Here is a 15,503-nt window from a genome sequence, read left to right as displayed (position 1 = left end):
TCGAGATAACTTTCAGTTTTGTTAGTGTAAATATTGTAATTTTACATGTGAAGCAAATAAAGAAGTTGTGCTTTTTGTAAACCCAACCTTGTTTACAACATAAATAACTACAGTCACTCCCATAAATATTCGGCCACTGATAAAATCCGCGACAATATGATGACAATAAATTAATCATGAACAGAATGTGAAACCAAATGTGTCCAACTAATGGAACTACGTGTGTTTGCTTATGCAGAAGAGGAATCACGGAGCATTGATGTACAGTATGCTGTAAAAGAAAGGACATTGCGCACATGGGTGAAATGACACGCCTCAAATATATTCGGTCACCCGCAAAGGCCTGGATTGTCGCTTTGGTCATTGACGGCGACAGGGCTCATAGTGTTGCAAAACGTTCAGTTCAGTATTGCGGTGCCGCAAGACAGGTCGTGCCGAAGTCATTTGCTGCAGTGTTGCGGAATGATATCAAATGGGATGCAAAAGACAACACACTACCACGTTTGAAGAACGCCAGCTCGTGATATTCCATCATTCTCGAGGTAAATCGCATAGAAAGTTATCGCAGATGCTTAAAATAAGCAGAACAGCAGTTGGAGATACACTAAGACGATTCGGAAATGAAGACAGAATTGATTCAATTTCCCAGACAGGCAGACCAAGAAGGCGGACAGAACGAGAGGAGCGGTTTGTGCTTCGGAATGTGAAACGAAATCCGAAAATTAGTGCCCCGAAACTGACAGCAACTGTTTTAGAGGAGTGTGGAAAGAATGTGGGTACTGACAGCGCGCGAAGAGCACTGCGAAGTAATGAGTTATTTGAGAGAAGAGCTAGGAGGAAACCATACATTAGTGCGGTAAATGAAAAGAGTTCGCAAAAACCTACGTAAGCAAACCCAGTGCTTCGTGGGTGGATGTGTTATTTGTTGATGAGACGAAGTTCAACGTCTTCGGGTCCGATGGAAAGCAATTAGCGTGGCGGAAACGTCACGGGGAACTGAAAACAAGCAATTTACAAGCAACGGTAAAATATGGTGGAGGAAGTGCAATGGTGTGGGGATGTGTAGCATCGAACGGGGTTTGTTCACTCAGTTTCACGGAACATACTTCGACAAAAGAGGGCTACTTGGCTATCCTCAAAAGCAGTTTGCCACAATTTGCGGAACAACTTGGTATACAGCCTACTTTCAAGTTCTACCAAGATAACAACCCTAAACACAAGTCGTAACTTGTCAGGGAGTGGCAGCTGTACAACTGCCCGAAGGTTTTCGAGACTCCACCACAATCAGCCGACCTGAACCGCATTGAGAATGTGTGGAGTCGAATGAAGGGAGCTCTGTTATTGGGGCCGCTAAGTTCCCTCACAGAATTGAAGAGGAGAGTGCTACAAGAATGGGCGGCATTAAGCCCTGATTATACCAAGAAAGTTATCGCCAGTTTGCCGAATCGACTGGAAGAGGTCATAAAAAGTTTGGACCTACGAAGTACCAAATGTGTGACAGGGTTGTCAATTATGCGAAAGTATTTTGCTTTTCGTATAGTGGCCGAATATTTTTGAGGTGGTACTGGAATTACTGAAATTTTATTTAAAGTACGACAGATGGCGTACTAATGACTGTCAGAAGAGTTTGACTTACATCACAATGTTTGTAGAACGTGTTACTATATTTTCCTATATGTTTCGTTGCATTATACGTTATCATTATAGTGCAAGAACAGCTACCAAATAAAAGTGTGTCAAAAATCAGAGTGACCGAATATTTATGGGAGTAACTGTAGTATGGAACATAGGCTGTGAAATATAGAGGGTGTATTGAATTAATGTCTGAGAATGAGATTATGGGGATTACAAAACTTGGCTCCCTAACAGAATGTGAACTACAGATACCGAGTTACAGTATAACATCTGGTGTAAAACAAAGCAGAAGAGGGCATGTGAGCGTCGTTATCCTGGGCGCATATCGGTGTGTGTAAAGGATGCAGGGTCGAAACGGCTACAACTAATGGAATCGGCCCTCGATGAAGTAGTTTGGATTAGGTTAATTAAGAGGGAAGAGGGAGCGTGAGAGTTAATTATAGGATTCTGTTACAACCATCCAGAGGGATCGCTCTTTGCGATGAAAACATTCTTTTATAACGTGATCGGGGAAATAAACCAGATAAACCTAGAGAATGAAAAAACCGGGATAATTCTAATGGGAGATTGTAATGCAAGGGTGGGTGAGGTAGAGAAACAGACGAGATAATAATAAAGCGAAGGAGAAATCAAGTCATCATCATCATCTGTTTACCCTCCAGGTTCGGTTTTTCCCTCGGACTTAGCGAGGGATCCCACCTCTACCGCCTCAAGGGCAGTGTCCTGGAGCTTCAGACTCTGGGTCTGCAGATACAACTGGGGAGGATGACCAGTACCTCGCCCAGGCGGCCTCACCTGCTATGTTGAACAGGGGCCTTGTGGAGGGATGGGAAGATTGGAAGGGATAGGCAAGGAAGAGGGAAGGAAGCGGCCGTGGCCTTAAGTTAGGTACCATCCCGGCATTCGCCTGGAGGAGAAGTGGGAAACCACGGAAAACCACTTCCAGGATGGCTGAGGTGGGAATCGAGCCCACGTCTACTCAGTTGACCTCCCGAGGCTGAGTGGACCCCGTTCCAGCCCTCGTACCACTTTTCAAATTTCGTATCAGAGCCGGGAATCGAACCCGGGCCTCCGGGGGTGGCAGCTAATCACGCTAACCACTACACCACAGAGGCGGACAGAAATCAAGTCAAAGAATGTAATAAGAATAGAGATAAGCTATTACAAATGTGTGCAATAGAGGAACTATACGTACTAGTGACGTGCGCAAGTGACGTTTGGACTCGCGAGAATCGAGTCTGGCGGGTTCGAGCCTCTCCGAGTAATTCGTGCGAAGTACTCGAGTCTCCACGGTGACGTCACGTTCCGTAACTGCGACCTGTAGCCGAGCAGTCGGAATAAATACTCCCATCATTAAGTATTATTACAACAGCTAAGTAAATGATGACCATAACGAGAAACACGCAAGTGTAAGACCGTAACATACGGTATTTGTTTCGAAGTGCCATTCGTTTAGTTTGTCACACAATGACATTCTTCGTTTTCTCGTTCGTCTACATTTAGTTGGGCTCTGTCTTTCCAGCGCCTTTGTAGCTTAATGGTTAGTGTTATTAACTGCCATCCTTGGGCAGCTGAGCTCGATTCCCGGTACCGCCAGAAATTTTACAATGTGAGAAGGGCTGGTATGTGGTTGAAATGGTACATGCGGCTCACCTGCAATGGGGGTTTTCCTCAGTAGCGGCGATTGGGAATTAGAAGTGGGGGGGGGGGCAAAAAGTATACAAACAGAAAGTAGCCGGGTTGTGGTATAAAGGGGGCGGGGAGGGGGTTATACACATAAAAAGTGAACAAAAAAAAGCTACAAAATGGTGAGTTTTTGATGCTCTTTGAGGGAATTTCGACAGAGGGGCAAAGGTTGACAGTTTACCAACTTAAGTGCGGCAGTAATAGTTTTCTGAGATTTTGATTCAACCATACACAATAAAACATTCACCAAATAAACAATATTACACATGTATTACAATTAAACAGAAGTACTGCGTGATTATAAAATTGAAAAGTCATTTAGTATTTGACTACACTGTAAGAAACTAACAAACAATGTTAAAGAAACTGCCATACTGACGAATGCACGCGACAAGCAGGTGAATCATCCCTCAGTGTCTACGACCTTGGAAAAAAATATATACCCCTGTTACCCTTCCTCATAGCATTTGCGAAGTCTCCACTACTTGCTGTGGCGCTATACAAATCGGTTAGCCGCTACTAACGACAATTTGTGCGTAGTTTCGATAATAGTTTTGTTAATAATTTAAAATGTGCACGAATTGTTTTTTAATAATTCCTATAATTTCTAGTTTCAGCCGGCTAAAATAGAATAAAAATATTATGTTTTTTCTACAAAGTGGGGGGGGGGCGACTGCCCCCCTCGCCCCCCTTAATCGCCGCTACTGGTTTTCCTGAAAGGAGTTGCACCACCTCGGGATGAGGACATGAGTTTGCATTTTGCATTATATTGCCCATTAGGTTAGCCTTTGGTAACTTGAGATACGGAGTGAAGATTAGGAACATGATTGAACTAATCATTGTAGGTATTACATACTTCCTCTAGGGTGGTGGTGGTGGTGGTGGTGATTGTTTTAAGAGGAAGTACAACTAGGCAGTCATCCTCTATATAACACGAATCAGGGAGGAAAAATGGAAGGGATCCGAAACGTCGAAAAGTTAAGGTATTGGTCAAAGGAAGGTAAGAGCGTAAAATAATGCCCATTATAATAGAAATAGATTAGTCGAAAATGTACTTTTGTCCTGCCTGATCTCTAAAATTTCACACTGTGCGCCGGTAAAATGAAATGGCGTATGGTGTTTATTGCCGGGAGTGTCCGAGGACATGTTCGGCTAGCTAGATGCAGGTCTTTCGATTCGACTCCCGTAGGCGACCTGCGCGTTGTAATGAGGATGAAATGATGATGAAGACAACACACACACACACACACACACGCCCAGACCCAGCCCCCGTGCCAGCAAAATTAACGGATGATGGTTAAAATTCGCGACCCTGTCGCGTATCGAACATAATCACCTGTGTCCACACGTTCCTTAGTTTACGTTACAAAAATGTTTTGTTGTGTAGGCCTATACATTCATGTAAATATGGCATAGTGTACATGTTCAGCTGTATATCTTGTTGTGCAGGAGAACAACGCATGCCCTAGTTCAACGTCCACAACGTTCAATTGATTGAAGGAATGCTCTGGGCATTTGGTGAGGTATCCGAGAATAACATAGTTATATTGTTTCCACCTCCAGTATTTGGTCCTGCCATGTAATATCGTACTTATTTTTTCGGTAAGGTACTCTATGTATGCTTCGGGATTAACGACTGTTTCAAAGGGTGACTGTGTACACACTTCTTTAAAGTGATGTTCATCACCGCATCGCAACATTAGTTTGTACATTATATCACTGTGCATTATTGGGAAACGGAACCAATACTTGTCCTTGACCCAGCTACAATATTATGCATCGTGTTGTTTCCATACACAGCTCGCAGATAACGCTACCAGCGTCCTCGGCCTCATGTCCGGACTCGAGTACCTCGAGTTTTACGGTCCCAGACTCGATTCTTCGCGAGTCCATTCGCAGCCCATCACTAATACGTACTAAATGGTTGGTGGCTGGGAGATGAAGCAGGTAATTTAACTTATATTATGCACTCAGGAGGGAGCACGCTAGATTTATCTGTAGCTTTTAGGGAAACACTAAACTACTGGGTAGCATTTCATCATTTCCCAGTTGTTATTGCGTTGCAAAGAACAGAAAGAAAACCAAAGGAAAAGCAACAGGTTACAAATGTACAGAAACAGTTGGTAAGGTATAGATGAAAATATGATTATAGATACAAACTCAAGGATTATTTTAGAGAGGAAACGTTCGAAATCTTGAAGATAGTTATTGAAAACACGTTAAAACATAACAACACTGATGAAGAAATTAAAATGTTGGAAAGAGCAATAGTAATAACTAACTGGTATCGAAATGGTTGTAAGAAGGAGAAGGGATCGCAGGATTCAAGGGTAGAATCTGTAACGAACGGAGGGAGTATAAAGATATACATTAAGCGAAAATAGGAAAAATTGGCAGGCCGAAGAATTACATTTACTGAATTGAAAATGAAACCAAAAATCTATGGAACAGGATAAACGAATTTTCCGACGGTGAATGTGAGGCCGACTGGCGTTTCCCTCTTCTTTCATTGACAAGGTGACGTACATTTCTCAGGCCAGCAGCGGGAGCAGTATTTAACATGTTTATTAAATTTTGGTTTACCCCCAGTCTATGTGATCGTGTACGGTGGTGTCTGTTTCGACAACGTGAAAGGATAGAATTCTTCAGCTCTCTTTCTAGTTCCCCAGTCTTGACCCGTAATTCTTGCATGGTTACAGAATGATGAAGGTGCAGGTACTCTGAATGTTTTAGTTTCTTGAACACCGGACGTCTGGAATTCTTCCACGTGTTTTATTTCACAAATACGATCTGCTATCTGAGCTACCTTATCAACATCATAATGTGAGATTACCATAATGTTATGAACATTTATTGGATGTTTGTCTAACCATATAGTTTTCAAAACCGTTTCCGAAATGTTTGTACCATGATGTCCTATCATTTTTTTGATAAAAGTTGACTCGGATTCATAGCAGCGAACAGCAGCAGCTGTCGTTCCTTGGGTGGGGTGTATTTGTTTATATCTTTTCCTGTCACTAAGTCCCAAATGTTCTCGACGAATCTTCGTTCTAATTGGGTGAGAAAGTAATTAAATCTCGATGACTCGGTGCTGATTTCAACAGTTTTAAAGTGAGCTTCAGCTTGGCAGAACCAAACGTGCGGTTTTTCAGTCCAGGATGCTCGCAGTTTCACATTAACCTTTTCGATTTCGTTTTTCTGCGATGATGCGCCCTCCATTACGCCATCACTTACGTAGGGGCACACGCACAGTGGAACATTTTTAACCTCACACAGTATATTTATTCAACACACATAACGCAATCACTATTCAGACACGTTTTTCATTGATAAAGTTCTCTTACTCACCGGGCGAGTTGGTCGTGCGTTTAGGAGCGCGCAGCTGTGAGCTTGCATCTGGTAGACAGTGGCTTCGAACCCCATTGTCGGGAGCCCTTGAGATGGTTTTCCGTGGTTTCCCGTTTTCACACCAGGCAAATGCTGGGACTGTACCTTAATTAGGGCCATGGCTGCTTCCTTCCCACTCCTAGCCCTTTCCTGTTCCATCGTCGCCATAAGACCAATCTGTGTCGGTGCTATGTAAGGCCAATTGTAAAAAATTTATTTATTTAGTCTGATCCAGGACACCCTAGATTTGCCATAAGACACAGAATAATACACAATAACAATTTTGAGGGAAGATAAAAAAGATTAATGTTTAAAAATGATGTTACAATTAACCATGTTAAATGGCATGAACTCCATATAAATGGTGACGAAGAATCGAAACGGAGTATTTGATGAGTGAGACGACTATCTCATCTTGTAGGCTTCTCGCTAGTGTATATTTTTGTCGCCATGTGACGAAAGATTTGGGAATTGTTCCCCTCGCGCCAAATAAAAGTCCAGTCACCGTAATTTTTTTAAGGTTATACGACTCAAGAAAGGAAGGGATGGTTGGATTATAGATATCCTTTTTCTCATTGTCTACGTCAGTCGGCTGAGAGGCTGAAGATTCAAAGCGTACCGTAGGATCAATAATTTCTGCTTCGTTCCTCCGTCTGTCAATCGCTATAATATCAATCCTGCGAGTGCTGCCTCCTTCGGCGAGGCAGCGGACTTCTTCTTATTGTTCTCTCCGCATCGTGACTGTCATATGTTTACCTACGGTTTGGCATCAGTAGTCGGGTCGCTTACGTCATACTTATAACAAACTTCGGCCTACATGGACATGGCTTGTCACCGTTCCAGGCAAAAATCAGGCACTACACAACTGTAATTATATCATAAGTATTATATAGATAAGATAGTTTAACGCTGAACAAAAGAAGTGAACGAGAGGAACTGGAAAGGGAAGAAATTAAAATAACTAGGGCAATTTTGGAACCCCAAAAGGATAATGATACTGGGATGAAGAGAGAAAATGGAGACCTCTACAGGAATATGGAGAAAATCTCAGACACAATTAAAAGATGAAGACTACAGAATGAAACACGGCAGGCTAACTAAGACATTGTTTATTATATCTCCAAATTAAAACACACTACCGATTGGCTGGAAGAGATACGATAGGTTCTACAAAAACTGAAGATCACAGATGACATCATAACTAACAGCGCGGACTTCCGGGCAGAGGTCACTTCTGAGGATTTTCCGCTTTTGCAAATTGGACGTCAACCTCGTAGAGTGTTATCGGAGGAACAGAGGCAGGTGATCAGCCGACGTATGAAGAAGTTCTGGGAAGAAAATAAAAATAAAAATACTGTACCATAATTGTAGGTTCCAAGCGGACTATATTTGGCCAAATTCTTTACTAGAAAATAAATTATTATTATTATTATTATTATTATTATTATTATTATTATTATTAACAAATACTCGCAGTTGGGAATGTCCTGGTGGTAATGGTCACTTACAGTAGTGTGATAATAAAGTAAAAACGTAATTAGCCAACAACAACAACAACAACAACATGAGTACCACCATCAATTCCATGGAAATAAATTACTAAAATAAATACTATTAGTTTAACATTCTTAATCCAGCATTATCATATTCAAATTTCCTGTGCTTAACACTACGGCTTACAACACTATAAGTAAAGCTTACGACTAGCTTATCATTACACGTGATAATAAAGTAAAGTTAAAACGTAATTAAACAACAACAACAACAACAGCAACAACAATGGTAAAAGAAGTAATTCCATTGAAAGTGTGGCCGGAGTTGGGACAACAGTGGCAAAATGATGTAAGCCTCTCCAATTAATGTTTTGAATAATTGATTTATGGTTTTGGAAATTTTTATTTATGGTGTTGTATAAGATACCTTTTTGGGACATTTGAACATTGGACGTTTGAACATTAGAAGAACTAGGTTTGAAAAAAAATTGTGTTTAAATTATCATGTAGTTTCAAAAGTATCTACCTAACTTGTGAAACAGACTATAGAGTCACGTGCCGTTTTTACTGGCGAAATGAGTGTTGCGTAGAGAAACATCTTGAACATTGAGGAGCGGAAATGAAGAGACCTTTAATTGGTCTAAATAAGAAAACATTTAATTGGTGAATGTGAAAGTCGAGGATAAAATGCTGTAGCCTGATTGGTTACCTTGGGCTTGCATCGATCTCTTCGTGGGAGCGAAGCTTGCATCCGGACCAGCCTTGCGAACAGCCGCGCTCCTGCTTGTCCCGGCCTCGGCGTAAGCACTATTTCTTCTTTTTTGGACATTAACTTGATTTAAATGTACATTTTCCTTAGCGCGCAAGAGTTTACCCTCGGAATTCACATTCGCCATTTAATAATCGAAATGACTTAGCTTTTCAGCTAAGCATTCACAATGTCATCTTTGGAGGCAATTTCTTCCATGTTTTAGAAACCCTGTAACGAAGATGAAATTTAAGTTCTCCTCGGGCTTGCCTCCCGTAGTACAGCTTCACTTAATACAAGCAAGTTAAATCTATGTTCTTTACTAGATGTGTTTTTAGTATAGAAGCAAGTTAATTGTGCCTCTGTGTTAAAATTTTACATCTTCCCTTTTCTCAATTTGTTAAAATGGGATTAACCCTCATTATCGGTCATTATGTAAAGATGTCTTTAATGTCGTGAGCATATCTGAAGGCGCAATTGAAATTTATCTTATAAATGAGTTTTCTTCATTTCTTCCTGTATCTTGTATAATTTGTAAGTTACTTGGTATGTAGCGTATTCTTACAGGGGCAGTCTATTCTTACATTATTTTGGTATATGAGGTTTTTTTGGTTTTTTTGTTGGTGCGTCCTTTTTTATTTTGGCTTTGTTAATTTATTAAACGAAATTGTCCAAGGGTGATTACCTTCTACCAATTCTTTTTCACAAGTGATATGCTCCATCTACCTCGTAGGATTTCCATGCCTCTTCCCACATCCTTTGTAGTGGTCATGTTTGTCAACCTGTTGATGTTTTACGCAGCTTCGAGTCTTTGAACTATGTGTCTCTTCTAATGTTTTTACTGTGTTTTTAAATTCATAAAAATTTATCATAAACCTATTATTTGTATTGAACATGTTTACGTAATCTGTAACAAGGTTACAGAAAGAATATATCACAAGAAATACTACTAGTTTAACATTCTAAATGCAGCACAATCATATACAATTTCACACACAACTTAAGTATTTCTAGTGCTTAATACTACGGCTTACAATTCTATAGGTTGAGCTTAATACTATCTTATTACTATTATTATTATTATTACTATTACTATTATTATTATTATTATTATTATTATTATTAATATCATTATTCGTACATTGGTACATCGTTCTTCATTATATATCTTTGAACTAGGCATATAGTCCCACTCCTCCTATCTTCAGATCATTTAAACACCACCAATCACCGCTAGGCTTGTGGTTTCCTGGTCTGTACGGTCAATATGCTAATTTGCGAAGTTGGCGCAGTTGCGAAAGCAGCTTTCAGTGTTTCCTACTTCTCCTCTGGGCTGACTGACACACTAAAAGTTGTATTTCGATCTTCACCATTTCTAGAAATCGTTGAACGTTGCTTAGTTCATCGTGACCTCATCGCAATTCATCTCTTGTAAGTGAGTGAACTTCCTTTCTAACAGCCACTTCTTCGCCACTTTCTTTCTTCTTTCCTTTTTCATTGTAACAGCGAGAGTGAAAAACTTGAGAATTATTTTCTTATCCTTCGTAGTACTGCTGATGGACGTTCTGAAATATACTGAGGAATGTTAAGTTCTCTGGTGTAGAGAGCTTTGCTGTTGAATGTGAGGAGGTTCCTACTTCTCTTGCTCTCCATTGTTCTATTACTATCGGTTTCACGTCTCACGGTCTAAGACAGTTCTCACGGCGAAGACAGGGCAATTATCGTACTGTCTGGTGTGGAAATTGGAAATCACGGAAAACCATTTTCAGAACTGCCGACGGTAGGGTTTGAACCAACTACCTCCTGAATGCAAGTTCACAACACCGTGAGCCAACTTGCTCAGCAGTCCGATATTCTCTTAGGTAAACTAATTGTCCACCACATGCTTCATCCATCGAGTTTATTCCGAGCTTAGCCTTTATTTCTTGATTCCGAATATCTACCTGCAATTGTTCCCACATATTTGTATTATTATTATTATTAACTAGCGAATGTACCCGTGCTTCGCTACGGTATTCTACATTGTATTCGAATATCGAAGTAAATAGTGAACATGCAGTAAATAAGATTGTTTTAAAATTGCATGTCTCTTAGCGTTATCCGAGAAAGAGCATGGGGAGGTCCCCGTACGTTGTTTCCAATGTAAAGTGTTTGTTATGGATTTGTGATATAACGGCAGGCTCACTTGCCTACTGCCATTCACAATCGAGTTGGGAAGTTTACATTATAATTGCAGGCCCCATTGCCTACTATGCGGACAGAATCGATTTGGGGAGTTTTCGTTAAAATGGCAGCCCCCCTTTCCTACTTCCAGACAGATTACAGTTTTTATTATAATGGCAGGCAATTACCCTACTATCACTCGAAATTGAGTTGTGCAGTTATCATTATAATGCCAGGCCCATTTTCCTACTTCCAGCCAGCTTACCGCCAGTCACACCAAGTTGGTGAGTTTCCATCAAAATAGCAGGCCACTATGCCTAATGCCAGTCACATTTTAGATGAGGACATTTCTTTATAATGGCTGGCACCCTTGCCTACTGCCAAACACAATCGGGTAGGGGAGTTTTAAACAAAACTGCATGCTCACTTGCCTTCTGCAAGTCAAATCGAGAAGTGAACTATTCATTACAATTGTAGACCTTCCTTACTAATGACAGTTACACAGGAGTTGGAGAAGGAACCCTTTCATACTGCCAGTCAAGGTCGGTGTGGGGAGTACTGATTACAATAGCAGACCCACCCTTTCTTGATCGCTACAAATCGACATCAGTGAATATATATAGATCGACATACGAAAGTATATGCGTGTTTACAATATTGAAGACCTTCATTTACAGATTAACTGCTACTAAACGTACGTCATATCGACAAAGGATTATACCATAAGACACGCCGGATTTAGTGGCCTAAATGGCTGGTCCTATGATATGTCATCTATTCTTGGGTCAGATTGAGTTAGAAACGTGGAACGGGGTAACGTTCTTGTAAGATTATCTCACATTACATTACTTTTCGGATGACAGCTACATACATAGCATTTGGCTCATATATGGCTACTGAGTGGGCCAATTTTCGTGAAGATTTTGATGATTCTGTATTTCATATAAGTAATCGAAGGTATGAATTATGCATGTGAAAATTCCAAATGGACTTAACATCCATTAATAGAGAAAAATCAAACGTAAAAGGGATACAGATACGGCAAAAAGTCATAAGACCAAGGTTGTAGATCATTCCAAAATGAACGGAGATTGTGCAATCTGTTATGTGATAGGAATTTCCGAAGGTCTGCACCATCATTAAAATTGCCTGCATATTTCAATATTCTTCGGGGATAAAAAGTGAAAAATTTAATGATCTTGGATGTTTTCCGTTCGTTACAGGCTAAAACGTATAATTTTGTCAAATTTCAATTATCTTCTTTTTCTTCTGGCAGATTATGCCGCAATCTGGATTTTGGGCGAGGCGGGTAAAAATTAGGACTTTCAGGAAACTAAACCAAAAATTATGCAGATGGTCATTATTACCCCTTAAACGGTAAGCTGTACGAAAATTTCGCCAAAATAGTCAGTGTAGAGGTACACAGTCGTTACGATTTGATTTATATAGATAAGGAATTTGCTCCATGTAAAACACCTTTTTGGCTATGTCCGCTGGACTTAACCTGCAAAACTGACCATTCATGATATCTCCCTTATTAATCCTCCTGACGAAAAAATGCACATGAAAAAAAGGTTTAGAGGTGGAATTCCATCACGTTTGGTCGATTTCCAGTCAGGTTGGTCTTGTTCTGTATATATTGTGGAAGAGTAAAATCACCGTTTCGGTTCCCTATAAACCGTCAGTCCATTCCGGAACATGAAATGTTATTTACGTTTAAAACCTACCTTTGGACAGGTGGATGCTAAATATGATTTTTGGTTCGAATGTCTTCAGTAGTTTTCAAGTTGTAAGGAATACGCTTTACACGCACCCGCTCGTGAGTTAAGTCCGATGGGACTTGTACAAAAAAACGGTCCGTTTCAATCTCAGATGAATAACCGTTAATGATATCTCCCTTATTAATCCTCGTATCGAAATGATGCACATGAGAAAAAAAGTTTAGAAATTAATTTCTACCAAGGCAGGTAGATTTAAATTAACGTTGGTATTTTGTGGAAGTGCAAAATCACTGTTTCGGTTTCGTATAAACCCCCAGTCAGTTCAGGGATTTAGAAACAATATTTGCCCTAAAACCTATCAAGGACAGGTGTATTCTAAATATGAGTATTGGTGGAAATACATCCAGTAGTTTGTAGCACTCGCGTACATACGGCGTAATTAAGGAAGAAAATAATACAGTTAAGAAAGTTGAAAGTAATAGAAAATGGATTATAACTGAGGACAGCCGGATAACGACAAATATGTAAATGCCAAGTTAATGTATTGGCAAATCAAATGCCCCTCAATAAATTATGCTAGTGTGAGTTATGGATATAATAAAGCGGTAACAGAGGAGAAATTTAGGTCCATTGATTCCTAGGTAAACAAATAATAAGAAGATGACTAATGGTGTTATTACTTAATCTATTCGAAGGCGGATATAACATCCAACGATATTCCGCCAATATCCCGCAGATAGGCCGATTGACGCCTCTCTTGCCTTCTACCCAAGGAACAACCACGAATTTAAAAGCATGATGAGGAAAATGGCAATACGTTACTTCCCTGCTGGCATGCAGTCAGAGACGTTGCCATGGTAACCCGTAGGTTCGTTGTCGGTCTGTCGGTCACTCAATGCAGAGCATGGTACCAGCAGAAAATTGTAAATTTCTCCGTCATGTAAAGAGTAAGGTAAATTATGAACATAACGAAAATTGTTAAACCCCCGTCTATTCAAAGATTTTAAAATGATATGCATATTGAAACCTTCCCCGGGATGAGTATACTCTAAATATGAAGTTTAGTTGAGATCTATCGAGCCGTTTCGACGTGATGGTGGAAAAACCATTCTGGTTTTCCTATAAACCCCCGTCTATTCAAAGATTTTAAAATGATATGCATATGGAAACCTTCCCCGGGATGAGTATACTCTAAATATGAAATTTGGTTGAGATCTATCCAGCCGTTTCGACGTGATGGTGGAAAAACCATTCTGGTTTTCCTATAAACCCCCCGTGTATTCAAAGATTTTAAAATGATATGCATATCGAAACCTTCCCCGGGAGGAGTATACTCTAAATATGAAGTGTGGTTGAGATCTATCCAGCCGTTTCGACGTGATGGTGGAAAAACCATTCTGGTTTTCCTATAAACCCCCCGTGCATTCAAAGATTTTAAAATGATATGCATATCGAAACCTTCCCCGGGAGGAGTATACTCTAAATATGAAGTTTGGTTGAGATCTATCCAGCCGTTTCGACGTGATGGTGGAGAAAACATTCTGGTTTTCCTATAAACCCCCGTGTATTCAAAGATTTTAAAATGATATGCATATCGAAACCTTCCCCGGGATGAGTATACTCTAAATATGAAGTTTGGTTGAGATCTATCCAGCCGTTTCGACGTGATGGTGGAACAGACAAACAGACAGACAAACAAACGGACACGAACAATTTTATTTATATAGATAGATTAATTAATTAATTATTTCATACCACCAACGGAGATGTTTCTCAAATTACAGGTGGCTTAGCCACTATGTATTAATTATTAAAAATAACAAAGTCAGAAAGAACTTAATATCTAAAATATTCAACATTATTAAGAAGTAAAGCCGCAAACGGAATTTACAGCACATTAATACTTTTTCAAGTTCGATGTGGACTTATGACCTAAAATATATAATATCTAAAAATGAATAAAATAAAAGTAGAAATAGAGAAACATAAAATATTTATTAATATTGTACCGGGAGGTACACCTCAACCCCGTGCATTCAAATGAAGCATCTTGAAGAACACTATCTAGCACATAAAAATTGAAACAACTAGTGCAAGAAGTTGGGACGTGACCAAACGATGTCACTACTAAAGTGATAGGGTAATGTGTTATTTTAAGGTTTCCTAAACTGACTGGATGTCTTTTGCTTTTTTGGTGTATCACAATTTACAAGAACTATTTCAAGAAGTTTGGACTTTTCTCCATAGATCTCCCTATTAAAGAACTGATGTCAGGCACTCTGGTGCAAAGTGGAACAACTAGAAATGTAATGAAATTTTGTGTTTATAGGTTTTCTGAACTGAATTGACTTTCCTTATTTTTGATACTTCAACGTTTGCAACACTTCTTACTCATCCCGCCAACTTGGGATTCTAGCCAATCAAAATTTTGTGTGTTTATTTTTCTGCCAATCATGGGCTTCTTGTAACTTTTCGACTGTCCATTAATTATGAGAGGATGTGTTTGGTTTTAGTCCAGAGCGTTCTCGAATCTTCCTCTCGGGTATAAAAGCTGACGCCTTTTAGAGCTCACTTGGCTTGTTGATCGTCATGTTATTGAGTGTGTGAGCTAAGAGAGGAGGCAGGGGCCTCATTCTTCGGCAGGCAGAACATCAGCTAAGGTAATAGCCA

This window comes from Anabrus simplex, chromosome 2 (assembly GCF_040414725.1).
Source record: "Anabrus simplex isolate iqAnaSimp1 chromosome 2, ASM4041472v1, whole genome shotgun sequence".
NCBI classification, from domain to species: domain Eukaryota; kingdom Metazoa; phylum Arthropoda; class Insecta; order Orthoptera; family Tettigoniidae; genus Anabrus; species Anabrus simplex.
Note: the sequence above shows the minus strand (reverse complement) of the source record.